The following is a 27248-nucleotide window of genomic DNA, read 5'->3' on the forward strand; positions in this document are numbered from 1 at the left end:
GGTCGAATAAATATCGAAGTTAATCTTATGACTATGCAATGTATACCTTTCAAAGATTTGCGTCTACAGAAATGCGTTTGCTTTCTGCAAAGTAATCGGGACTTGGTGAATGGCCTATGCGTGTGCCGCTAGCATAGGTTTGCGGTGTTTGACAAGAAAGACAAAAAAGACAAGAACGACAAGAAAGATCGTTTGTTCTCGTAACGACTTAATTTCAAACGCAACATTGTTCCGATCCGTCACTTACCACGGTGACACAAGCCCTTCTACTCATCGCAGTCGTGGAGATGCAGAGCACGGAGACCGTAAACACGGTCTCCGACAACAACGACTATTACACCTCTCTCCTTACCTTGACAAACGTAAGAACGTAGCCGATGCCGTTCGCTAGCTCAGATCTGTCACAGAGAAGCCACTACGATATGTGAGATAATCAAGCTTACGTCGAGAGTTATGTGCATTATCGGAACTTTCTGAATGATAGCAACGTATTGGGGGTTTTTTGGCTATCAGTCATGTCTTAACTTAACTGTTCATTTCTGAAATCAGGATGATTCTTATGAAGCAGGAATTCTTATTAGATGCCGTATTAAACCATTTTCAAATTCCAGATAGTGCGGTTTCAGGAGATTTTGGTGAAATTTTTTATCCAAAAACCGGTGTTCGATGACATTTTGAAATTCAAAATGGCAACTTTTGGCTTCTGAAAATCAGTTAAAACCAGTTAAGTTATTATATAGGTATTCGGAAATGGGTGCAAATGCCACAACGATATCCGATGCCATTTTTCAATTGAGGATGACTTTTTGTATACTAGGCAACTGAGGAAAATGCTTTAATACACCCTACTATTGGTATTTCCAGAGGCAACATAACATCAAGAAACCGAGAATTGATGACCGACGCCATTTTACAATCAAGATTGCTGAGTATGTGCAGCGTTCTATTAAATGTTTTAACAACATTTTTAAAATACCCAGCAATACTATTGGCAGTTGGCAATTGTGTAAGTAAACTGTATTTTTTTTTCTAAAACATTAAATTAATAAACACTCAGTTTTTAACAATCAACATACATATGGATTGTTTCACCTCACCCGACCCTAAAGGCCTCTTTATACCTACACAACACCATACACCATCATTGTCGATGATTGAACAAAGTACTTTCACCCTCGCTCCATAGACTCCAAATGCTCGTAATAGCACCTGACCTTGAATGTAATCGAAACTTCAGTATCAATCCAGAATACGATTTCCCATTCAACCTTCGCTACGCAATGACGACCAACGTCACGTAAATTTGAATAGACAAACTTGAACTTGTCGAAAAAGTCTGTCTGCGTCCCCCACATTAGGTTCGAAAATGTGCGGTTTTCCCAGTCTGCCGGTTCCCAAACTTGGCACACTTTTCCGCATTGTCATTCCGAACGTTCGGCTTTTTCCCCCCACTCCAGAGTTGACCCGCTGGTTTATTCAACTTTTCACCCTACTGTGCAAAGTCTCGCACTCCGCCCTTGCAGAACAGGCAAAATTCAATCTGTTGTCGACACATCATTAGACAAAGAGGGGCACCCAAATTTAATTTCCCTAAAGGGCGCCGCCAGCAGCTTCCGGCTGAAATGCGACAGTAACCCAAATGATCTGCCTCTCGGAAATCGCTTCCTGCATGAAATAAAATGCCTCCCAGTTCACACCAAACAAAAAACTGGCCCAAGTTCAAACACATAATTTTGCATTAATTGACTCCACCATCGTAATCTGTTCGGATCGTTTCATAATTTTTCAACCGCACTTTTCCCCAACAACGATGTCAACGTCCTCGTTGCCGTCGTCGTCGTCCTCTTCGTCGGGTGGGGAATACGCATGGTCACATTGTATCTGTCACGGACAATAAAGAAGGGGTGGTGTACGTTTATGCTTTCAGTGTTAGGGAGACGTCAGTGGGGGAGTAAACAGGAATCAGGTTCACTGAGATTTTTCTTTGCTCTTTTTAGTCGTTCAACGGCGACTGGAAATTGAAAGCAACCCGAAATTGACGATTGGCGTATCAAGTGGACGTGCTTTGTGTTCACTTTGCTGGAGCTGATATTTTTTAGTTTTGTGTGGTGATAGGAAATTTTGAGCTAGATTGATATTGAAGTAAAAATACATAATTTTCTAACAGATTAAGCATACAATTATTATTACTTAAACAAATTTAACAATAAAACCTAAATTAACCCACCTAGAGGTCAGACCCAGCCTTTCTCATTCAATTTTTTATTTGTAAAAATAGATTTACATGAACGCTTCAATCCAATAAATGTATATTCACTCTTTAGGTTCTAAAATATTGACGTTGTAATCTTTACATATAAAAATGCAGTCAAGTCTATCTGTCTGTCTGATCCATATAGGCCCGAAAACTACCGAACCGATCGATGTGAAAATTTATATGTAGGGGTTTTTGGTGCCGATAAAGGTTCCTATGATAGTTTGAGACCCCTCCCTCTTCTGGAAGGGAGGGGTCCCATACAAATGAAACATAAATTTCTGCACAACTTAAGAACAAACCAAGCAAATGAAACCGAATTTGGCATGTGGATGTTTTAAGGGGTAACTAATATGTCCATAATAGTTGGATGAAACACAAATTTGTGTACATCTCGAGAACTAATCAACCAAATGGAACAAAATTTGGCAGGTGAATGTTTTTAGTGGTAACAAATATGTACATAATGGTTTGAAACCCGACTCCCTCTTCTATAAGGGAGGGGTCCCATAAAAATGAAACACAAATTTCGCACAGGTCGAGAACCAATCAAGAAAATACAACCAAATTTGGTATGTGAATGTTTTTAGAGGTAACAAATATGTCGATAATGGTTTGACGCACAAAGAAGTACATGTTACTTCACAAATTTTTGCATATCTCGCGAACTAATCAACTAAATGGAACCATATTTGGCAGGTGAATGTTTTTAGTGGTAACAAATATGTTCCATAATCGACCTCAGACAACATTTTGGATTGTAAGCTGGCAACTTCCGGTTTCTGGGAAACAGCCAAAAATGGCCGATTTCCACCCAATATAATAATATCCGGATCTAGAATAATACACAGGAGCTAAAATCGACCACAGATAGCATTTTAAATTCTAAGATGGCGACTTCCGGTTTCTGAAAACAGCAGAAAATGACCAAATACCACCCAATATGAGTTTTTCTTCAACCAGTATGCCGTTCAAAATCCAGAAATCGTCTCCAAATGCCATTATGAAATTCAAAAAGGCGACTTGAATTTTAAGATGGTGACTTCCGGTGTCTGGCAAACAGCCGGAAATGACCAAATACCATTCAATATGAATGTTTTCGGAACCAGAATTACGCCCAGATGACAGAAATTGATTTCACAGGCAATTTTAAAGTCCAAAATGACGACTTTCGGCTTCTGAAAAACAGTCCAAAGTGACCATATATCACCCAATATGAGTTTTTCTTTAACCAGTATCCTAAATACCATTTTGAAATCCAAGATGGCGACTACCGGTTTGTGAAAAACAGCATAAAATAAACAAATACTATCCAATATGAGTATCTCTGGAACCAGAATGATGCAAGGAGCTCACAATTGACCTCAGGCACCATTTTGAATTGCTAAATGGCAACTTATAGGCAACAGCCGGAAATGACCAAAGAATACTCAATATGGATGTTTCCGTAATCGAGATGATGCATAGAAACCAAACATTGACCCTGGACACTATTTTGAATTTGAAGACGACCACTTTTAGATTCTGGAAAACAACCAAAAATACCTCCCAATATGGGTATTTCCGGTGTCAGATTGATGCCAGAAAGTCTGCTGATAATGACAGAATACCACCCAATATGAATATATTCAGAATTAAGGCGATGTACAGAAGCCAAATGACGAGGATGTTGTCATTTCGATTAAAACCAATCATTTCAAACGAGTTGTTATTTGACTTTGATCATATCATATGGCCGATTCGTCGTGCATTTGCAGACTTCAAACAAACCGCAAGGAATCAATGAACTTGGAACGTTCAAATAGTACGACACCACATTTAAATTATGTTAAGGCCACATATATCGATCAAAGCAGGTATAGTTTTAAATAGTCTTTGAATTTCTTTTCTTTCCAAAACTTTTGAGCCACATATCAAATTGTTATGAAGTTTGTTATTTGTAAGTTTGAGAGATGACTCGTTCGTATGACACCAGTTATGTTCAAATAAGTCATGTATTCTTTGAGATAATAGACTTTCGTTGTTTTATTAACAATTTAATACATAACGGTTGCTTAAGTGCGATTATAATCAAATGAAATGGGAACGTGTAGGGCAGCCAAACTTTGAAACCACGTGTTCAATCATAATTCATCAGTTAACCCTTAACTAGCCCGCTCATCTGATAATAATAATCAAGTCGGTTGTGTAGTTTCTGAGATAATGAAGTTTCGTGATGTTCACAAGTCGGTACATTACAAATGAAGTTACAGTTCGATTACAGTGAAATTCAATAGGGTCTTCTGAGGCAGCTAGACCATTCATTTGACACTTATTTTGTGGAAATCGGTTCAGCCATCTCTGAGAAAAGTGAGTGAGTCCAAGTAGTCTTCGGAATATGTTCCTTTGCATAGCTGGATTTCACATTTTTAAACATAACAGGCAAAGTAACAGTCCGACTGCAAAACAAATCAATAAGGTCTTATGGGGCAATTACACCTTACATTTGACACTGATTTTATGAAAATCGGTACAGCCATCTCTGAGAAACATGAGTGAGATTAAACAGTCTTCAGAACACGTTTCTTCTGATAACTTTTAAACCACAAGTTCAATCTTTATGAAATTCAAAACTTAAGGGTTTTCTAGGTAGCCCGTTCTTTTGAGACATTTTACATTTTTAAACATAACCTCTAAACTAAAAATCCGATTACAATTTAATTCAATGGGGTTTTATGGGGCAAAAAGACCTTTCATTTGCAAACAATTTCATGAAAATCGGTCCAGAAAAGGGGAAGCAGCAACATCCACCGGTACTAAACCCAAACGCAAGCAGGCTTTGCCCTCCAGTTTATCGGACTCATCTTCGAATCGACTGAGCAAAACAACATGTTCGTACTCCTGCTGCCTGGAAACAGCGAGCCCATCACTCAGAAAGTGCGATTCCTCCCGCAAATCAACCTCTTACGAGACCTGCCAAAGCTCCAGACAAGGCATTATAAGTTATCGCTGGGACAAAACATTAGATACCCTTCTACGTACACGTCAACCCATCAACAATGGGTTGAAAGTAGTTCTGCGAGATTTTTCAGCTTTGGAACACCATATCGTCCTCCCCAGGTAACACACAAAACATGTTAGAAAATAAGTAACAACGAAAGTAGTCATATAAGTGTACTACAAGCGCAATTGAAAAGTTGTGTTATTATATTGTGTTTAAAGTTGTTTTTCATCAGTAATACAACCGCATTTCGAAAACAAGCTCTTTTTTTCTGATTTTGGAGATGTTTTAGTAACATGAGTTCAAGAATGAAAATCACTATCACTTGGTCTTTTCGTGAGACGTTACACCATCTAATAACAACACTACGTACCTGTAAAATGCTTTTCCTTAGTACCATAGTCGTAGCATTCAACACCCAACTTAAAAATACTTGATCAAATTGATATTTAAATTATATGAACGATTTCTATATTTATTCGAAGCGGGTCGAAATGCGCCATCAAAAGATGAACACAACGCTTGCAGTGTAACCAATATCACTTCCGTTTTTTGTTATTGTATATCTAACAACGTTTTCTAGTTTTGTAAGATTCTATATCCAGATAACGTAGAAAGTATGCGAAAACAATTTCAATAATCAAGGGAAAGAAACAACTCTTTTTGAAAAGTTGAATATTAATTTTTGTCATCATTTTATAATCAATTGAAACTGACACTGATAGAAGCAATTGTCGATCTAGTTGCACTGCGCAGACACAACACATTTGCGCATGCGCTTGTTAACAGTTGTCATAGCAACAGTTTTGCGCATTGCCGTATTAGTATTTTCTGGTGATATTGATGTCATGGAATAGGTAACATCAACTATTCTATACCAACGTGTGTTACTTGGGTCAATACTGTTACGTAACCCAGTTTACCATCTGTGGTTCAGCCATACACCTAAATGCAGAATGGTGCCGCGTTGCGACAAGTATACTGTAAAACATTACTCCCCGACAGCCCTCAAACTTATGACACCGATACTAAAAACGCGAACTGTAGTCAAAACCATCGCGCCACCAGCCGCAGCTGTCCAGAACGTCACCGAAAGCCACCCCGGCTAACACACCTGAACACACCGCTGTCGAATAACATTCATCCAAATCGTAGCACCCCTGCTGCAGAAGCGAGACTCTCCGCTGAAATGACCCTCCACTATCCACTGATCAAAATCACCTCCGCTTCATTGGAAAACCAGCGTAATATACGAATTTCTCTTGTTACAATCGTCGCCCTAATCATTACAAATGGACCGTTTTTGCAAATTGGATCGCTTGTTCTCTCAGAAGCAAACATGTTGAGCTTCTGTATAGCCTTGACGAGAAGGAGGTCGATGTTGCCGTCATAATGGAAACTCACTAAAGCCAAAAGTCAACGTCTTCATTTAAAGCTTTCAGCTGGTACGGCTGAACAGCATCGGTGTAGAGGGTAGAAGGGTTGCTATAGCGGCAAGGTGCAACACCAAGTGTCGCTGCTACCGTATTTCCAGCGTAGAATAATGGGAGCCATTGGGGTCGAAGTCGAAACTACGCTCGACCACGCTAAACTACGAGACGACCCATCAGCCATCGCGCTGACTGGTTCCATTTCCAGATAATCATCGATGAAACCATCAACGACGACCACACTTTAAAATCTCTGAAGGAAATGGATGGGGCGTTAGAAACCATCCATTGTGCGATTGCCGTCGCCCGTAAAACGGTGGTTCGCGTACAGCAAACTCAGGTGAGCTCCACCCTCCATATAGCAACATAAAAACAGCGTTAGGTTGCGAAACATCTTTCAACGCCAGTAACAATGAATTGGTGACCAATCCAACCAAAATTCCAAGATTTTTCAGAAGCGAATTCAAGGTCTGCGGTTCGGCCAAAAGTTCCTTTCAACAGTGTGTGGTGCAAAAACCTAGTGTATAAACGGCATCGGCACAGTTTTTCGATGTATTTCATTAAAATCATCCAAAACTATTTCTTAAACAGAGCTTTTCGGGTTTGCTTGCACAAGGTGTGCTCATAGCAACTCAACATCGACGCAGGAGTGCCCCAAGGTAGCATCTTGGGTCCACTCCTGCACAACATCCACACCTCGAACTACCCACGTCTTCCTGGGGGTAGTGTGTTGTCGCGGGCTCGCAGATGATACCGCGATCATGTATAGAGCTCGCGTCATCCGAGTTCTGACACGCTGGCTGGAAAAAGTATTAAGCCCTCTGAATGAGTATTATACCAGCTGGAGAATTGTGATTTACGCGGCTCAGATCCAGATTATTTAGATGCCACACTCGAGATCGCCCAGATTTGTTCCTCCTGATTAGGGTTTGCAATATTCCCGGAAATTGGTTTCCCGGGAAACGGGACTGAAAAATCTCAACTCCCGGGAATTCCCGGGAACGGGGAATGGAAAAAAATTCTTAGCAAAAATGAGATTTCAAACAAAGTTTATCAATAAAAGGTATCAAAAAAATCGTTTACAATTTCGTTATCAATTCGCATGAGAAACGAATTAAAAAACAAAACAGGGTTCAGGGTTTTTATGTCGCCAAACAATCGCTACAGATCCACTGACAATTTTCCGTTAAACCCAAATAATGTAGTTTTCTTCTGTAAAATTTTGCTTGAGTCCGCTGAAAAACCGCTGGTGTTCGATTTCTATAATATTTCTAAATCGCCGATTCCATCTCTTGCTACATTTCATTAGAAACTGGCGTTTCCAATACTTTCAGTTTGGTCTCCCGGCTGAGTGTTAAGCAGGCAGTAAACAAGTCAAATATTTGCTATATTTGGTACTGCTTTTATTGAGCAAAATATTTCTTCGGGCTATTTTATATATGCTGTAGTATTGCACTATAATCAATATCAATTATAACTCTGCTTAAAAAAATAGTAAAACCGATTCGCTCATATTTTACTGAATATATTTGCTATACCACCACACGATGCGATTTATTTTCATAAAATAATCTATGTAACAATATAGTTTCATTTGGCATAACAACATTACAAACCCTTTGGATTTATTTGCCTAATTTTTCGTTGACTGAATAAAACAGCAAATGTTTTTGACAAATAATTGAAGCAAATAATTTTATATTACACGGCCAGCAAATATGGACCGTCATTTCAAGCAAATATTTGCTCCCTATAATGCCCACTTTAAAGGAGATATGCACTTTGACGACTTAAGTTTCGTGTTTTTAAAGTATCTTAAATTTTATTGCACAATTGTATGGGAAACTATATTAAATCTTACGAAATTTTTCGAAAAACTCGGGAATCCCGGGATCCCGGGAATTAATATTTTTGTTCCCAGGATCCGGGAATCCCAGGAAAAGGTAATTCCCGGGAAATCGCTCCCGGGATTGCAAACCCTACTGCTGATGACTGCAGGATACGGTTCGGTGACCTTCTCATAAAGTAGTCCAACGTGGAGGTTTACAAATCAGTCAACATTCTCATCAGAGCGCTGTACCCTTGATTTGTAGGACTCGCCTGATAAACGGCGGGATAATGCGTACCATCCGTGGCAAGTGCACCTACAGGAATAAAGTAGATCCCACTTGTGGTCCTTAGCCGCTTATCCAACCACTCCTATCCCGGGATCCACGCGGTGTCACCTGGGATACGAGCAACCAAGGGAAAATCGGGTAACCAACCCCGGTGGAAACTTGGTCGTATGTTGACAGGGAAGGAGGGCTCTTTTGAGTTTCTGAGTCATTTGTTCTCCATGTTAGGAGTGGTTCAAAACGACGTCTGTATGGGACTTTAAACAGTGTTATGCACGATGGCCCTCCCGCGAGACAGGGGATTAATTATAAGCCACCATCGTTAACAATCACATGTAATGAACGAGGAACAAAGAAAATCTTTACTATACGGCAGATCCTTCACCTGCTGCCATTGCATGAATTTGTGCAACTAGAAGCGGAAAGGAGTGCGCTCCGGCTTAAACATCTGAAAAATGTCTTACCGGGTGACCTTCTTGGCCATCTTAGTATATTGCAACACTTCAAAAGAGGGCCAGTGATGAGTATGAACGGAGACTGGATGAAACCTATGAATAATTGCGATATTCCCTACAAGGTGCATGAAACATCACGTTCCGATTGGGAGTGCGGGGCTCATATGGTTCGTCCGGGGTCAACGGTATTCTTTATGGACGGCTCAAAAATTGGTCCAAAAACGGGTGCGGGAATCTTTGGTCCTGGAGCTCGGATATCGGTGGCTATGGGTGAATGGCCAACAGTATTCCAAGCAGAGATTTACGCTATAATCGAATGTGCTAACGTTTGCTTAAGGAGAAATTGCAAACATGCGAATATTTGCATTTTCTCTGATAGTCGAGCGGCGCTGAGGGCTTTATGTGCCTCCAAATCCACGTCAAAAATTGTCTGGGAGTGCGTTCTCTCTCTGCGGAGCCTGTGTCGTACGAACTCTGTCAATCTGTACTGGGTTCCAGGGCACTGTGGAATTGAAGGCAATGAAAAAGCAGACGAACTGGCCAAACAAGGTTCCACCTCTCAATTCATTGTTTGAGGTTTTAGTCACCGTATAATTTTATTCCCTTTGGATGGTTGATCTTTCTCGGTGAAATATACACACTATGTTTGCTTTAACATGACGTTTCGGCGTACTGTTATTCAGCCATCGTCAGATATGACAAAACAACATTCTTCTCCCACCAGTGTGGTTTGCTTACTCTGATGATGGCTGAATAACAGTACGCCGAAACGTCATGTTAAAGCAAACATAGTGTGTATATTTCACCGAGAAAGATCAACCATCCAAAGGGAAGAAAAGAATCTCAATTCATTGGTCCAGAACCCTTTTGTGGCATTTCAAACTGTACAATAAAAATGGAACTGAAATACTGGGAAGAACAACAGGTGACATCCAACTGGATGGCGGTCGGAGGATGTCACCAGTCAAAAAGGGTAATAACGCCAAACGCATAAATTACAAAAAAGCTATTAGAGCTCAATAAGTGGGCGCTCTGTATCTACACAGGACTAATAACAGGGCACTGTCCGAGTAATTATCATCTAAAGAACATTGGTCGGGTTCAAGACGATACTTGTCGCTTTTGTAGCATAGAAAGTGAAACCTCGGAACATCTGCTATGCAGCTGTGGTGCATTATACATGAGCAGAATCAAATTTCTCAACAAGGGTTGCTTACAACCTAGTGAAATTTCGTCTGCCAATCCTCGGAAGGTGATTGGCTTTATTAAGCACATTATACCTGACTGGGAGCGTGCCGAGGCAACCGGTCATCACTCGATCAATAGTGGGTGACTGGGTATCCTATATAGCACGTATAGTAAAGGGGATATACTACAATAGTTCTGAATAATGGACGCAGTAGACTAATTCCACAAAAAAAAATACGGCAGAACCTCCAGAAATGCCATGAATAAAAAGCCCCCACGCACCACATATTCATCGACTTCAAACCGCGTATTACACTATCGACCGAAAAGAGCTAAAAGAGCTATGACGAAAAAAAATCCATTAAAATCTTGCAGAGGGCTTCGTCAGGATAATGGTTTACTAAGCCCCCGTACGAAGTGTAGCTTGTATTAAACACTCATAAGACCGGATGTTATCTACGGGCATGAAACGACGACAATGCTCGAGGATGACCTGCGAGTGCTCGGAGTTTTTGAACTAAGTACTAAGGACGATCTTTGGCGGCGTGCAGGAAAACAGAATTTGGAGGCGGAGGATGAACCATGAGCTCGCGCCACTCTACGGTGAACCCAGTATTCAAAAGGTGGCTAAAGCTGGACGGATACGCTGTGCAGGGTATGTTGCAAGAATGCCGGACAATTACCCTGCGTAGATAGTGTTTGCCTCGAGTCCCAGGGATTGGAGAGCGGCAGCCAATAACTGAGTGAATTGGAGAAATTTTGTGAATCAGGCCATGCCATTATAGAGAAATGACAAATAAATAATCAATAATTGAAGGACTCAAAAATTGTGCCTATAGAACGAGATAACTGTTTATAGACATCTATCCCACGTTGGAGCACGGAATCTTAGTATGAAACGGCTGTGTTCGGAAACACAGCCCCCAACCAGCTGCCACCCCTTCACGCGCTGGTGCACTATGAAGCCGGTTTTCAGCTCGCTGGTGGTGCCACAACTCTGATGGAAAGCAGCCGCTCGGTGTCTAATTTTTCATGTCTTCTGTCCTATCCAACAGGCTCCTCCCAAGTAACATTTCAGGTTTTAAAGCGGATTACAAGTACTAAATAAGTTTTGAATGAGTCTGCAAGAAAACTATAAAACATAAATTGTAACTTGGGCTGCGTCGCTACGACGTCGAAGTTGGGTGGATATAGCTCATCGTACTTTACACTGGTCAACAGAGATGCTCTCCAAAAGCTCAAACCAGAAAAAAATTAAAGATTATAGCTATTCAACCATTCCTGTGAATTTTGGTGTCCCATATCCCAAGTTACCAATTATATACCTTATTTCGTTGCTTAGGTCCATGCCGATTGTTCCGGTTCGTATTATCTCTCAAGTTGTTTGTAACATATTGTTCTCCTGGGCGGCTTTTTAGGCCTTTCCCAAATCCCTGTCTCAAAGGGGGACCATTTTGTCAGCTCTATTTAGAGTCCTACGTTGTCACCAGGACGTTGATCAGCCACTCCTAACAAGAAGATCAGACGCGCCACACCATCTTGTTGAACAGACACCTTCTCCCTTAGATATTGTCGGATGAAAACATTTCCCAAGTACACCGACCAGTTGTGTCCACGTTTCAGCTGCATCTATTGTGATCGTATGACTCGTGGAGGAGTGAGATCGAGATTTGTGAGGGCTGGATCCAAGTTTAAAGCTCCTCCCAGGTTGTCAACTCATGATTTGGATCCCATAAGATTAGTGATACTCTAAACAGACCTAACACGATGGTTCCTCGGCAAGACAGGGGCTTGGGAAAGGCCCAACGAGCCGCTCCGGAAAACCACATTTTACAAACAACGTAAAAGATAATACGGATCGGAAACTTGGGACATGGAATTGCAAATCGCTCTGCTTTCCAGGTTGCGACAGGATAATCTAAAACGAGCTACATCCACGCAACTTCCAAGTCGTTGCGCTGCAGGAACCTTGTTGGACAGGACAGAAGGTATGGAAACGCGGACACCGGGCGGCTACTTTCATCAGATTTGTGGCACCAGCAGCAGCGAGCTGGGAGCCGGTTTCATAGTACTGGGAAAGATGCACCAACACGTAATGGGGTGGCAGTCGATCAACGCAAGGATGTGCAAGTTGAGGATAAAGAGCCGGTTGTTCAACTACAGCATCATCAACATGCACTGCCCACATGAAACAAGACCCGGACGACGTGAAGGACGCGTTTTATGCGCAGCTGGAGCAGGTCTACGATAGCTGCCAGCAAAGTCGTCATTGGGACATGAATGCTAAGGTAGGACGGGAAGCAATGTACAGACCGGTAATCGGACCAGATAGCCTGTAAAGGTTGGTTTAGGAGGAAGAAAGAGTACCGGAGGAGTGGATGGAGGGTATTGTGTGTTCCGTCTACAAAATGGGCGACAAGCTGGAGAGCTGCAATTACCGCTCAATCACTCTGTTGAACGCTGCCTACAAGGTACTCTCCCAAATACTCTGCCGTCGACTATCACCATTTGCGAAGCAGTTCGTGGGGCACTACCATGGGTGCCCGCGCCATCATTGATCAGATATTCGCGGTTCGGCAAGTTATGCAGAAATGCCGCGAATATAACGTGCTCACACAGAATTTGTTTATCGATTTTAAATCGGCGTACGACACAACCGATCGATATCAGCTGTGACAAATTATGCACGACTACAGATTTCCGGACAAACTAACGCGGTTGGTGCGACGATGGATCGAGTAATGTGTGTAGTTCGAGTATCGGGGGCACTCACGAGCCCCTTCGAAACCCGAAGAGGTTAAAGGCCGGACTAAAGGCCGAAGCAAAACGGATTGGACTGGTCATCAATGCATCGAAGACGCAGTACATGAAAGGAAGGGGTTCACGAGAAGACAGTGCTAACCTCCCACCTCGAGTTGAAGTTGGCGGTGATGAAATCGGTCGATGGTCGATGAGTTCGTGTATCTGAGCCCACTGGTAACTGCCGACAACGATACTAGCAGAGAAATTCAACGGTGCATTATGGCAGGAAATCGTACATACTTTGGTCTACAGAGGATTGAGTAGAATTCGTCTACAAAACGCTGATCAGACCGGTAGTCCTCTACGAACATGAGACGCGCACCATCTTCGGTGGACTGTAGATGGAGAACGGAGTGTGGAGGAGCTGCTTGGGGAGCCATCTATCGTCCACACCGCTAAGATTAGCAGGTTGCGGTGGGCTGTGCATGTTGTAAGGATGTCGGACGACAGCCGGGTAAAGATGGTCCTTGAAACCAATTCGTCAGAGACGAGCAGGAGAGGTGCACAGCGGTCAAGGTGGATCGATCAGAGACGACCTGCGGACTCTACGCAGACTGCAGAGCTGGCGAACTGCAGCCATTGACCGAGTGGAATGGAGACGACTCTTACTTACAGCAAAGGCCACACCACCGCTTGGGACTGTTTGGTAAGGTAAGGTAAGATCTGTTAGACTCATGGTGGTTCGATCAAGTGGAAGACCAGGGGACCTTACGCAGACTGTGGACCATGAATTGAGTGAAGTGGAAGTGACTTTTATCACTTGACTTGTATGTTGACACGGCATATTAAACAAATAGGGAAACAAAAGATAGTTTGCGACTCTACGGTGAAAAATTTTAAAAATAAAATGTGCTAGATATTGAGGTATGATATATATGTGACCAAAAAACATTGTTTTATCGAATTGCAAAGCAAACCAAATAGAAACTTGAGATTGATCCGTGGGTATCTTGAAATCGCTGTCTATGTTTGACAGAAATTCTTTTCTCAAAGAAGTTATACTAGATTAACTTTGGAACCCCCCCCCCCCCCCCCTCAAAAGTGGTAAGGTTGAACAATCGCGAGATTTCGAAATTGACTAAATTTAATGTATGCAGCATCATCAAACACTTCCGTGAGCGGCATACAATTGGTCGGCGATCATAGCAAGCGTCACAGTGCTAGAAAGATTCGTCTGCGAAATGATGCCTTGATTTAGCAAGCAAGTAGAACTACTAGCTGAAGGTGCAAAATCAAACTTTAAACGTTAAACGTTTTGTATATGAGCTTTTGATCATCTATAGCTATGCAAAATTTTAAAAAACATGTTCATGATGTCATCAAGATTAATCTATACTTTGCAATTATAACATTTGCTATTAGTTACTAGTTTTTAATTCAAATTCAGAACCAATCAACCAACCTAAATACAAATTGAAAACAGCTTTATGACGACTACCGTGCATCATTTTCTAACCACCAATGCTTGCCAGTGTGGCCCACTGTGCCGGGTACTAAAATACTATCACTTTTCTATGCCACGTAAATCTCTCGCTCAGAAGCACACAAAAAAAACCTCGCCTAAGATATTCCGTCTCACGAAATTACTCCACTTGTACAGCGAGTTTGTTTTTCTTGTTTCTTTGAAACCAATTTCCGCAAATGATTTCTGTCAGGCACAACCATGGCCATGCGCAATGAATTGTCGCCGCTCAGGGGAACATTCCGAAGGGATTTGAACGAGGATTCATGCTCTCCTTGCTGCCCGAACGGATGAATATCTACTTGACTGCCGAGCCGAGCTCGCACGGGTGGCGGGTGGAACTCACCGAAGCGCATGCCGACAGACAGAGTGCAAAATGTTTGGAATTTGCAATCATTTGCAGTACTTCATCAGCTGTATTGTCGGTCGGATGTGTAAAACCGCGGTGAAATGCACGTGCAGCCAGAGGACAGCAAGCAGTTGCAGATACTCCACAGGACATTTCAAATGTACATTCTTTCAGTGCCAGTGAGTGATTGGTAATCAGCGAATCGTTATGTCAACCCATCCCCTGAAATCCCGGCTATCGGTATCGGTCGAAAGCACCGCAGGCGGTGAGGAACCCACAGAATGCCATGTGAGGCCGATATTTAATCGCGCTCAATAATTACGTTAATTCACCGTTTAATTGAAATAAAAAAAGTGTGGCTTTTCGTTGCGTGTGGAGTGAATGCTATTTGCAGATTTTTGCGGAATTTTCGGTGAATACTATAATGATTAAATGACGCTGATCCCAATTTAGTGGAAAGTGAAAAATGTGAGTTGAAAAATTAAACCCAGCATCATTAACGGTTATTTAAAAGCATTTAGCTGGAGGCGCGTGTGAAGTTTCGGTTGAACAACTTAACCTGCAAATTGGAGAACCATCAACTGACGGCGGAAGGTGTGAGAGTTCACTTCCACCAGTACTGGAAAGCAGTTTACCGATCCTGTGAGTGTTCTAACAACGTTATGTGCTTTCTATGCTGTCCTATTCGCTTCTGTTCGAACGACGACGGTTGGGCGTTTGGTTTCGCGTCTATTACCAGTTGAAGTCTCTGTTGATTCATTGCGTCCATCTTTGGTGTGCTACAAATTCAATTATGTTCCTTTGGGACGAAGCGAAGTTTCGGTAAACGTTAATTTCGATTTTTTTTGTTCGCTAAGAATCCAGTTTTTGTAAGTTAAGTTAAATTTTTAAGCCAGACATGAATGTGACACCTAAAACTAACCTCTAGCTGTACTCGATTCTTTCAAATCTGTTCTCATCAAAATGATACTATGAATGGGATAATAAAATTAATCTTTCTAGCAATAGCTACAAATACATGTTATAAAGTAATTCATTGCATACACGACTTGCATTGTTGTGCATCGTTTCACGGCAGAATTAATTCCTTACGCTTTTCAGCATAATCCTGCATAGAGCTTTCAATCACAAAGGGCGAATTGGAATCGTTTGAAGTACCCATTCTGGAAAAATGATCACTAACCGAAGGTGTTAATTCGATAAGCGGGTGCTTACACTTGTGTACCATTTGCAACATCGATTTAATCAATTTAATTCTTATATATTTCTCACCAAATACTGATTAAAATATATAAACATGTCACATTTATTGTTCAGCTGCCAAAATATTTGCGAGCTATGAAGCTACCAGGTTTGACTAAAATATTATAATTGTTCATTGCCCCCAGTTTCAGGGCAGGAATAAACCATTTATACATCCCCTTTGCGCGCTCATGGCACTCGAGTCTAGCTACGCTACGTTATCGCAGACTTATTCACGTTACTAATCAATTAAATGGAATAATCTTTCATACATCTGCAGACTGCTATCTCAGTATTGAATTCAATACTTGTAATTGGCTGATGTTTACCGATGCCAACTCCATTCAAATCCGTGTCCCGTTAGATCCTCCAAATGTATCGCTTTTCAGAAAACTAGTTAAGTTAAGTTTCGATTATACGAACGTGTTACAATTCATTTGGTGTTGTGCATACTTAATAGAAAAAAATACTGCATCGTTTGCTATTAGTAGTTAATTGAAGTTCTTAAAAAAATATGAAGATAATGCGTCATTCTTATATTTGATGGCGACCCGACTATAGAAGCATACACAATTCTGAATATTACACGTCACGTAAACCACGGTTTTGTTTGAAAACTAAGTGAAATATCATTTGAATTTGCGTGGAATATTATTGAATTTTCTATCATAAGGGATGGACGCAATTTCTTACTGTGTAGCTAAGTTATATCAGATATCACCTATTACCTACCCATTACCGAAAAAAAAAAATCTTACCCATAACGGTATAAATTACAACTTGTTTTTTCTGCATTATCTGTAAAAAAATTGGCTGCTGATCGGAAAGACATTATCATTTCAGCTGCTACTATCTTGTTTTTTATGCTCTTGCCTGTAGATCCTAATCTAAATCGGCCCTACTCATGCACTAATACTACAGTTCAGTTTGAACATTCGATTCTAGATTTATTCTTCGTGGGCGATAAAATTCTGGTCGCTTTTTGTGGAAATATTTGGTCGCATATTTTACCGTTATGACAAATGCAAATCTATTACTACTTTTTCGTGACCATCACGGAAGTGATGTAATGAAATTGTGAAATGTTTTCGTCGCTATTTTTGATATCCTTTGGAATGTAAGCCCACATTTAGTTGACCTTTTTGTAACTGCTCCAAACACTACGAAATTCCGTGGACATTACATTCCCAGGTTCTACTGGAGCATTAAAAAAATAGGTTCCATAACATTGGGATCGGCAGTCATTGCTGTTATCAAATCTAAGTATAAGAAAACGCAGCGGCTACATAAACGCTGATATTTACCGTAATCCTACGCTTCTCTATTTCGAAGCTTTAGATGGCTTGTTATAAGTATTCCTGATGCGCCGTTTGTTTTACCTGTAAAATCTGTATGAAAAAAAAAAACGCTGGTACCTAATTAAAAATAGTTGGAACCACAACCAACTCAGTAACTTAATGTTAACTTTTGCTCTACAATTTCTGTAAACATGTACTCTACTATGAACCTAGCTCCAAATGGTTTGAATTCCACGAAAACCAGTAAAAATTTAAAATGTACCTACACATCATCATTTATTTTTGAATTTTAACTTGATCTTCCAACAAACTTGTTTGCCGAATTCAACAAACTTGTTTGATTTTACCAGCAATTTATGTTTAAATCCTCTTATAATAAATAACCTTCCGTTCGAAACAAAAACTTCACTGATAAGGTGTATCTTCTGTGAGAGTAATCTCATCAATAAATGTTTGAACAAAAGATTTTAAGCAAATGAGTTTTCATTTAGTTTGAATTGATTTGATAAGTTAAGATAATAAGTGTGAAACCCCGCGAAATCATGTTTTATTTCAAATATGTATCACTCGTCTTTGCAGCAATCGATCAATGCATTAACATCTGTCCAAATGAAAAGAGTGCTGCAGCTCTTACTGTTTATCTGATACGAGAACGAATTCGATGGATTCTTTTATATTAGGGAAATAACACAACATGAAAACATAGCGAACCTTACAGTATAGATTTAACATAAATATAGCGAATCACGAAATCACTCTAAAATGAAAAACCAGACAAAACAAAGGATGTTATTATTGTAGAGTTGTGATGGAACGATCTCAGTGCTTATTGCTACTACCTCGTTACTCTATTACCACCAAAACTCTCCACATGCACAGTTAACGTTACATACTCAATCCATCTTACAACATATACACATTACTGAATTCGTTTCATCACAACTCTACAATTATATCATGTGGATATCGTACGCGGTCTGATGCATTTATGTGATAACTGTATTAAACATTCGGTTTCCACACCTGTTATGCTCCTCACTATGTGGAAAGAGCAAAATGTGTATCCACCGCTCACTTTCTCGCCCAGCATAAGCACTGTGCGTAGTAATTTTTTGCACCACACTTCTTTCTTTTACTTTGTGCTGTGTTTCTGCCGCTCGCAGAATAATAATTCAGTTGTTGCTTACAATACAGCTGAGCGAAACAAAAGTGTTGAAGCCTGGGGATGACTACATAGAAGAAGATAGTTCTATGTTGAATGAATGTAAAGTCTTCCCGACTAAAGTAATAAGTACCATGGAATGGGGTGAAATTGATCAATTTTTATAACAATTTCCAATTAACTAACTTCATGAACATTTTTCCCGAAATAGTATAATTTTAAAACAAGTACTGATATGTGCTCCAGTAAACCGCTATGGCTGTTGGTGAAATTTCTATCGTCTACTTCATGAAATAAATTCGATAAGTCTATAAGGTACTATGAGGTAAATTGGGGTGAAATTGATCACCATTAAAATCCATACATTCTTTCGGCAATGTGCTTTTTTTCGATATGCTAAAGATAAATGATGAATTCTGTGCTGAAAAATATCATTTACAGATAGTTTGGAAACGAAAATAACGATATTTCAGGTTACAATTTGTTTATTTTGGTTCACAAGCTGCTGGCTGCTAAATTTGTTCTTATTCGATCGTCTTTGGACCGTCTTCAATTCGGTTTGTTGCTAAAGCTCAAAAACTAGCTCTGAAATTAAAATCTCCATGGTTTTCTGCGAGTTTATCAGTATTTCTTCAATGGTATGGAATGATCATCGTTGAAAATTACATTTTTTGAGCTTTTATCAAACTTTATTCACTTCTCCAAATTTAACGTAATTGACCCTCAACTAAGATTACTTTAAGTAAATTCAATGCTTTTTTTGTTATTAGGAAACTTGTTTGATCAAATTTGATTGAGTTTTGACTGAGTTAGAAGAATTTTTCGAAAATGTGAAAAATTGCACCGGGCATGCAAGGGTTAACTTTGACAGGTATGTGAATCATGCAAAAGTTGCGTTTAAGGACACGTTAACATTGCCTAGTGTTGTAAGAGCAAAATATTTTGATTAGTATTTTTTATCACGAATTTTTAGGTGATCAATTTCACCCCACTGATCAATTTCACCCCATTCCACGGTATATGGAACTTTTGCTGGGCTCCTGCCACGGAGCTTTATTTTTAAATAAAGCCCCGACATGTTGCCTATTATCGAACGTGTAGAGTTTAGATAGGGCTGCCATATCCTTGGTTGAAGCAATCGGAATATATATAGTAGGGTGGGGAATCGATATATGGAAAAAACGAAATTTGATAGCAGAAAGCCAGAACCAAGTTTTTTTTTGTTCTGTTTGGGGCCCCAAACAATCCTGAATTTATTGCAAGTCGATTGGTTTTGTCTCCGCTTGGCGCATTGCATTTCAAATTTATATGGAGATTTGTATGAAAAAACCAACTTTTTTGCATTTTCCATTCTAAAGGGCTCAAAATGGCCCAAACCACAGCTTTTATGACTTCAAATGGTAGGTTTTTTGATGCCTAACAACTTGGCCGAAGACACTAAAGAGCTAGGGTGAGCCAAAAAAATACTAGAGCTGTTCAAAGTTGAGTATGTCGAAATTTATGTTGCAAACCATTTTTTCTGCCAACACTGCCAGTGTACCGGCGTCAGTCAGATTTCCATAAGAAGTTACCACTGAAACACGTTGTAGATTATATCTACGCCTAGAATATTGACCTAAATTTGTTTACTTGATCCAGCTGAGTGTATAAACTCGTTACGACAGGTTACTTTTGATGGGAATCCTACTGACGCCGATAAATTGATAATGTTGGCAGAAAAGAAGATTTTCTGCATTTAAATCGACATACTCAACTTTGAACAGCTATAGCTCATCTTAGGGACATCCTAGCTCTTTCGTGTCTTCTACAAAGTTGTTAGGCACCTAAAATACTATACTTTAACATAATGTAGTGCATTATTAGAGCATTATTGAGCTCTCTAAAAAGGTAAATGCAAAAAAGTAGGTTTTCCCATATAAATTTTCATACAAATTTGAAATGCAATGCGCCAAGCGGAGACAAGACCAATCGACTTCAGGTAAGTTTAGAGTTGTTTGGGATCCCAAAAGGAACCAAAAAAACTCGGTTCTGGAAAATCGATCATTTTTCCCCACCCTTATATATAGTTTGCTTGTCTTTCAGTCACGCGCACGAAAAACGAAAGTTACTCAAATTGCCTCTTTCCCGAGCAAACTCTGAAGCTGAGGTACACTAAAGTTGGTTATTTTTTTGTGGGTAGCAACGCAAACACTCCTGTTCTGACTACAAGTTACCTTTGCTTTTAGTCCTCCACTCACCTCCTCTCGCCTGGTATGAAGCCAGTCGTAAGGAAATCAAAGCTAACTGCGTCTTAACTAATATTAGTGGTAAATTGGTAAATTAGCACATAGCACATAGCACATTAGCACATAAAAGTGGTAAAGTGGTAAATTAGCACATGGCTATAGGTTCTGATGCAGGTGCATCGACAAAAACCGCCAAAAACGTAATAAAGGGCGGATGGCAATTTTAGGATGTGAGAAAGACATAGTATCAAAGATATCAAGCATGTAAATGAAATCTAAAGTTAGCCAAAACCACTGCCGGTTAATTATGAACGTTATTTTATAGTTACATGTCCAATAAGTTCTGTAATGTCCTGGCATTACCATCAAAATTAGGTTGTCAAGTGATGGAATAAGGCAGTACCTGTTGTAGTTCATTGAGGATAGACTATGATGAAGTCAAGAAAATAATGGGGATTATAAACCTTTTTGCTCGAGAAAATAAGCAGTTTGGTTTTTTTTAAAGTGTGTAGCAATTTTTATATGCATTGAAATTGTAATTTTTCAATAGTACAGTTATTCGATAGTAAAAAGTTGACAGGAGACGTTAATAACCAACATCTCTAAAATATTGAAGAAAACCGGCTGTAATTCGCCAAAGCCATTTTATGCAAAACATCATATCGAGTTTCAAGTTTAGCTTTTAGCGCGTGACAAGCCGCACTTCAAATCTATTCAACTTTCTCCCTATTACTCAAAGCTCTAACAAAATTTACAAAAATGTTCCCAAAAAGTTGTACTCAAAGATAAAGCAACATAATTTTTTTTCGATATTTTTAAAAATAGAAAAGACATTTAACCTACACAAGACATGTTTATTATATTGTACCCCAAAATAATTCTTTAAGTATAATATGACGATCAAGATGTGCGGAGAAAGGGATAACTATTTAACTGATACGTGAAAATTTTAGCTGTTTCAAAAAAACTTAGAGTATAAGATAAACCCATCCCCGACGACATTCAAACTTTGATTCAAGTTCAACAAATATACTTGAAAATTTTCAGTAAGGTACAGATTGATCTTTAATTTGCAATACAGTTTGTGTTAATTATGTTTATGGTTGATGAGTAATAAGAGTTTGAAGTTCATTTTTTGAGGTAAAAACTGATTTCACTCCGCCGGGATCGGGTTGAGCTATTGGCCATTATATTTGAACATTATGTGAAATCTGATCAACAGTTTTGATTTAGGATATTTTGATATATCGACATAAAATTTTCAAAGTTTTAAAAATTAAACATAGGTTTATCTACTATCCTGCATATGAAGACGAAAACAAAGAAGTAGACAAAGGTGGTGGTGATGGGATGAGGATTGTTATGTTGTTACGCAACACTATAAAAGGTTTCTGTGATGGAACGCAGATGACAGATGTTTCATGCGCGTCATTTATCATGTGTGAAGTTATATCGGAGTATTAGAGAGGGATTTGGACTACCCATCAAAGATTAAAAAAGGACAGTACTTCGTTATTCCAAGCTTTGCTATTGTTAACAACAAATTGCAGAGACAAACTCTTGCATGTGTGAATATTTTTTTGAGCAATCCAGTATTTTTGCATGAGCAATGGTTTTTGTAAATTGTTTTTTTTTTTTCAATCACATTCATTTTTAGTTATTTTGTAAGTTTAGTTTGAATATAACATATGTAACATTAAACAATTGAGAAAATGAACTATTATTCAAGTTATAAAATTTAAAAAAAAATTCAATCGGTAGAAATCAATTTTTCTAAAATAATCAAATAATGGAGAAAAAGTCTTTAGATATTGGAGAAAACAGCTGCAGATTCGTTTTCGAGTAAGCAATCAATCCACGATCTACTGAACGAAGGATTTATCGCAGTTTAGATAATTAATTAAGTTTTAAACCAGCGCTGGCCATCTGCATTGTCGATAGTGTCTTAGTTACATATTGAATTGTCGATAGTGTCTTAGTTACATATTGAACTTCAACTCGATATTTCAATGAAAATATTTCATTTTAGATTACATACCAACTTTTAATAGTTCAAAATGCATTTGAAAGTGGCTAGCCACTACGGGCCAACTAGTCTAGTAAGAATACACAGAAGTACACCGCAGCGCGCACTGCTGAGTTAAATTCGAAAGCATTCGAGGAGTAAACATGCTTGTCAGACGCCTGGATTTATTTGTTTTCGTTTTCGAGATACAAAACAATCAACGCAATCTACTTTCCTACCTAGATGCTTTTCTCATTTTAAATATGCTTAAGAGACACACAGTAAAAGCACTGTAATGAGGTCTGCTGTGTAGTTATTGCAGTTATTGAGCGTAATGTCCTTTCGTGTGAGAAAACTCACACCAGTTTATTATCTCTTTGAAGAGATATTTCAAAGTTCACCGTGATGTCAAATACAAACGATTCGCTGCTCTCTTAAAGCAATCACGACGCTTTGCTCACCAGTGTGAGAGCAGTTGTTTTCGCAGTGAAAGATATTTTCCTACACGTTAGAGCAGCGGTTCTCAACCTGGGGTACGCGTACCTCCAGGGGTACTCGAATGCCTTCAGTGGGTACGCGATAGAAAAATCAGTAATGGCTGACAAAGCATTTTTTCTTTGTAATACTTCATTTGTTGTTTAATCGTGCTCTTAAAACATGACTGTAGAAATCGAACAAACAATAGTTCAATTTGAAACCTGAAATAGAAAACCACAACATGACCTACCCCTACCCTCTCGCACTCTGCGAAAACATTCCAAGCCAGGGGGTACCATCGACATGAAAAATGTCGCCAAGGGGTACGCGGACAAAAAAAGGTTGAGAACCGCTGCGCTAGAGAAACGACAAGTCTGTTCAATTGCTTTAATCACCGTTTTTTAAAGCTTATGAAACATATTTGGGATACGTTAATTAACGATTTTTATCAAATTGCAACTGTGGTCAAAATCCGTTACAGATATCCAGTAGGTTGGGGCAAAAAATAAAGTTTGTGTTCTTTATGGATCCTATAATAACTGTGCAAACTTTCAGATCGATTGATGAAACACTATTTTTTCACCAGAATTTTTAACTTTCCATTGGATGTTAAATCCACTTTTCAAAACTTGTTCCTTAGAGATGTCCAGATGACTCTTAAAGCTTTATTAATACTTAGGTACTTGATATTTGAAAGATGTTTTTTCTGGAAAGAACTTTCCCGCAGACTGTAGTGCGCTACGATGTGTGTAGAAAAAGTTTTTTACCTCTATGCATTTAAATAAAAATTATCAAAACGTAGCTGATAAACTGGCAGTCAGGCTCAATTTCGATGTTCATTTTGGGTGTTCTCGCAACACTGCAACACCATCTCAGCCGCCACTGTGCTGTCAGTCCGGTTTACAAAACAAATACATGGAAGTCATTCCGGCAGTCCATGATGTGTGAACACGCAGTTTGTATTTGTATTTGAATAATCCATCTGACAATAAATAGTCTTAATGAATAAATAAACTAGCTAATCACATTTCTAAGTCTATTTACAAAATATCGGGTTGGTTCGTCAAATTCAAAGTGCTCTTCAACATCAGTAAAGCTACGAACACACGCTGTGAACGGTTCATTATTTCCAAACAAGGTACGGTGATAAATTGGTTGCAATAACGTCGTGTTTCGAAGAGATCTGTTTGGGATACGAAAGTTCAACACTTGGAGTAGTCCAGGAGTATCAATTTCGCCATTTAAGAGCTTAGCGATAAACAATGATTGCTGTAACTTCCTTCGACGTTCAAGAGTATCTAATCCCAGTAGCCGGCACCTATTATAATATGAAGGTAAACTGTCGGGGTTACGCCAGGGTAAGTTCCTTAGGGCCAAGCGAATAAACCGTTTTTGAACCCGTTCAATCCTAAGTCTCCAAGTAATCTGGTAAGGATGCCATATGATGACTGCATATTCTAAAATTGGACGTACAAGTGCGCAGTACAAAGACTTCCAACAATGTGGGTCAGAATAGTCCTTAGCAACCTTGGATACAAAACCTAGTTGTCGTGTAGCTTTCGATATCAATCCAGAACGGTGCAAATCAAAGGTCATTTTTGAGTCCAAAAAAATTCCCAAATCAGTCACTTTACTAACTCTAGTAAGTAATTTGCCGTCAATATGGTAATCGAACACTGTTGGTTGTAACTTACGATGAAATAAGATAACCTGGCATTTTTCAACACTAATAATCAGTTTGTTTCTGTGGCACCAGTCAGCAAACAAACTTTAACAGGTTTGTAAATGCCAACAATCCTCCTGCGTTTGTACTACAGCATACAACTTTAGGTCGTCAGCATACACTAGTTTCAGACAACGTTTGTCCAGTATCAAAGCAGCGTCATTGAAATACAAAATAAATGAAAGCCGTCCGAGATTGCTTCCTTGTGGGACACCAGACTTATTTGAAAAAGGCCGTGATACACAACCATCAATCATCACTCGAAGTTCAGGATCAGTTAGATAGGATTCCAACCAGGTCACCAGTTGAGTAGAAATCCCAAGCCGAGACAATTTGTGTAACAATATTTGATGGTCAATTTTTTCGAATGCTGCCTTCAAGTCAGTATAAATCGTATCTACCTGAACTTTATTCTCCATGCTCGTTATACACTCCGAGGTAAATTTCATTAAGTTTGTTGTTACCGACCGCCCAGGTATAAAGCCGTGTTGGTCAACAGAAATGTAGTTTTTCGTGACATCGAGAATAATTTTACTCACTATTATTTCGAACAATTTTGATGTGGCTGAGAGGCTCGTAATTCCTCGGTAATTGATCACATTATAACGATCACCTCGCTTAAAAACAGGATACATAAAATACTGCTTCCAAATGCGAAGAAATTTCATTTGCTGAAATGAGCGGTTGAAAATGTCGCTTAGAGGTTGAGCTACAGCAGCAATACAACGACATATCACAACTGCAGGTAGACCATCAGGACCAGGAGCAAACGATCGTTTCAACTTTTTCGCAGCTGACAATACCATATCTACGTTTACAGTACAAGCACGCAGTTCAACCAAGTCAGCGGGAACATCACGGATGGCATCATTTATCTCTGTTCTAGATGAGAAATTCGTTGAGAACACCGAAGAAAAATGCTCGGCAAACAGCTGGCAAGAATCAACAATAGCGTCAGATGTAGTCTTATTCAGATAGACATTTTTTGGTATCGCAGAACTTTTTCGCTTAGAATCGATGAAACGCCAGAAACTACGTGGATTTCTTGTTAAACTCATTTGTACCCGTAATACGTACGATTTGTAGAGAAAGGAATTCAAAAACCTATATGCCTTACTAGCTTGCTGAAACCTAGTTTGGTTACCAGAAGTTCTACGTCGTCGTAGGTTCCGTTGACAAGCGTTGCGCACACGTTTCAATTCTCGTAAGCGATAAGTGCTTCAGGCGGGTGAAACAGGTGGTCGAATCCGCGGAACATTCGCAACTAGCCAATTGTTCAAAATAGAACAAAACGTTTCTGCCATTTCATCAACATCGTTCGTAAAAATCGTACTCCAGTCAACCGTAGTCAAATACTGCGAAAGGGCCTCGAAATCGATCTTACGAAAGTTCAAAGGCCGTTCATTTCGCCTATCAGCTGATCCTTCACACACAACTTGCACGGGAAGAGATATTTCAAGCGGGGGTGGTGCGAGTCAACGGGTAGAAACGGAGTCGAGCAGATATACACAGCAGCCTCAAAATTTGGCGAACAAAAAACTAAGTCAAGAATCCGATTGAGAGCGTTGCAAATAAGGTTCCTTTGGTGAAGGCACAAATAATTCATACAGTCCAAAAGAGTGCTGCTAGCCGCCGGTAGCTGAGAAGAATCGCATACAATACTATTATCTATCGAGTTCCATCGCATACGTGCTTGGTTAAAATCTCCGGACACCAAGCCAGCGTCGTTGGGAAGACATTTCTCGCTCAGCTCATTCAGTGACAAAATATGATCGTTGATTACTCTCACGTCGTAGCTTTTGTCCGGTGGGATGTAGATAGCACACATATATTTTTTTTCCCTTCAATAGTCGCAGAAATACATATTTGTTCCAGGCTTTGGCCATACGATAATTGCACCACACGGCTGGCATATCGTTGCGAAACAGCGATCAAAACGCCACCAAAACGAACTTTGTTGCTGTTATCTGGACTCCGATCACAACGAAATACATTGAAATCAGCACCAAATAGTTGCTGCGAGGTAATACAGTTGTCAAGTCCTGTCTCGGTCATGATGATCACGTCATAGTTGCAGTCGGT

At 39.7% G+C, this 27248-nt stretch overlaps 1 protein-coding gene across 7 annotated transcripts in view; it reads left to right on the forward strand.

The window, feature by feature from the left end:
* The first annotated feature begins 15095 nt into the window (after positions 1–15095).
* The window catches only part of LOC129718898 (lachesin), a 140651-nt gene continuing 128498 nt past the window's right edge, over positions 15096–27248 (forward strand). For all 7 annotated transcript variants that reach the window (XM_055670116.1, XM_055670109.1, XM_055670110.1 and 4 more), the window contains exon 1: positions 15096–15676. The gene's annotated coding sequence lies outside the window, so the exon portion shown is untranslated. The remainder of the gene's footprint in view (positions 15677–27248) is intronic.

The sequence above is a fragment of the Wyeomyia smithii genome, chromosome 1 (assembly GCF_029784165.1).
Source record: "Wyeomyia smithii strain HCP4-BCI-WySm-NY-G18 chromosome 1, ASM2978416v1, whole genome shotgun sequence".
In the NCBI taxonomy this organism is placed as follows: Eukaryota; Metazoa; Arthropoda; class Insecta; order Diptera; family Culicidae; genus Wyeomyia; species Wyeomyia smithii.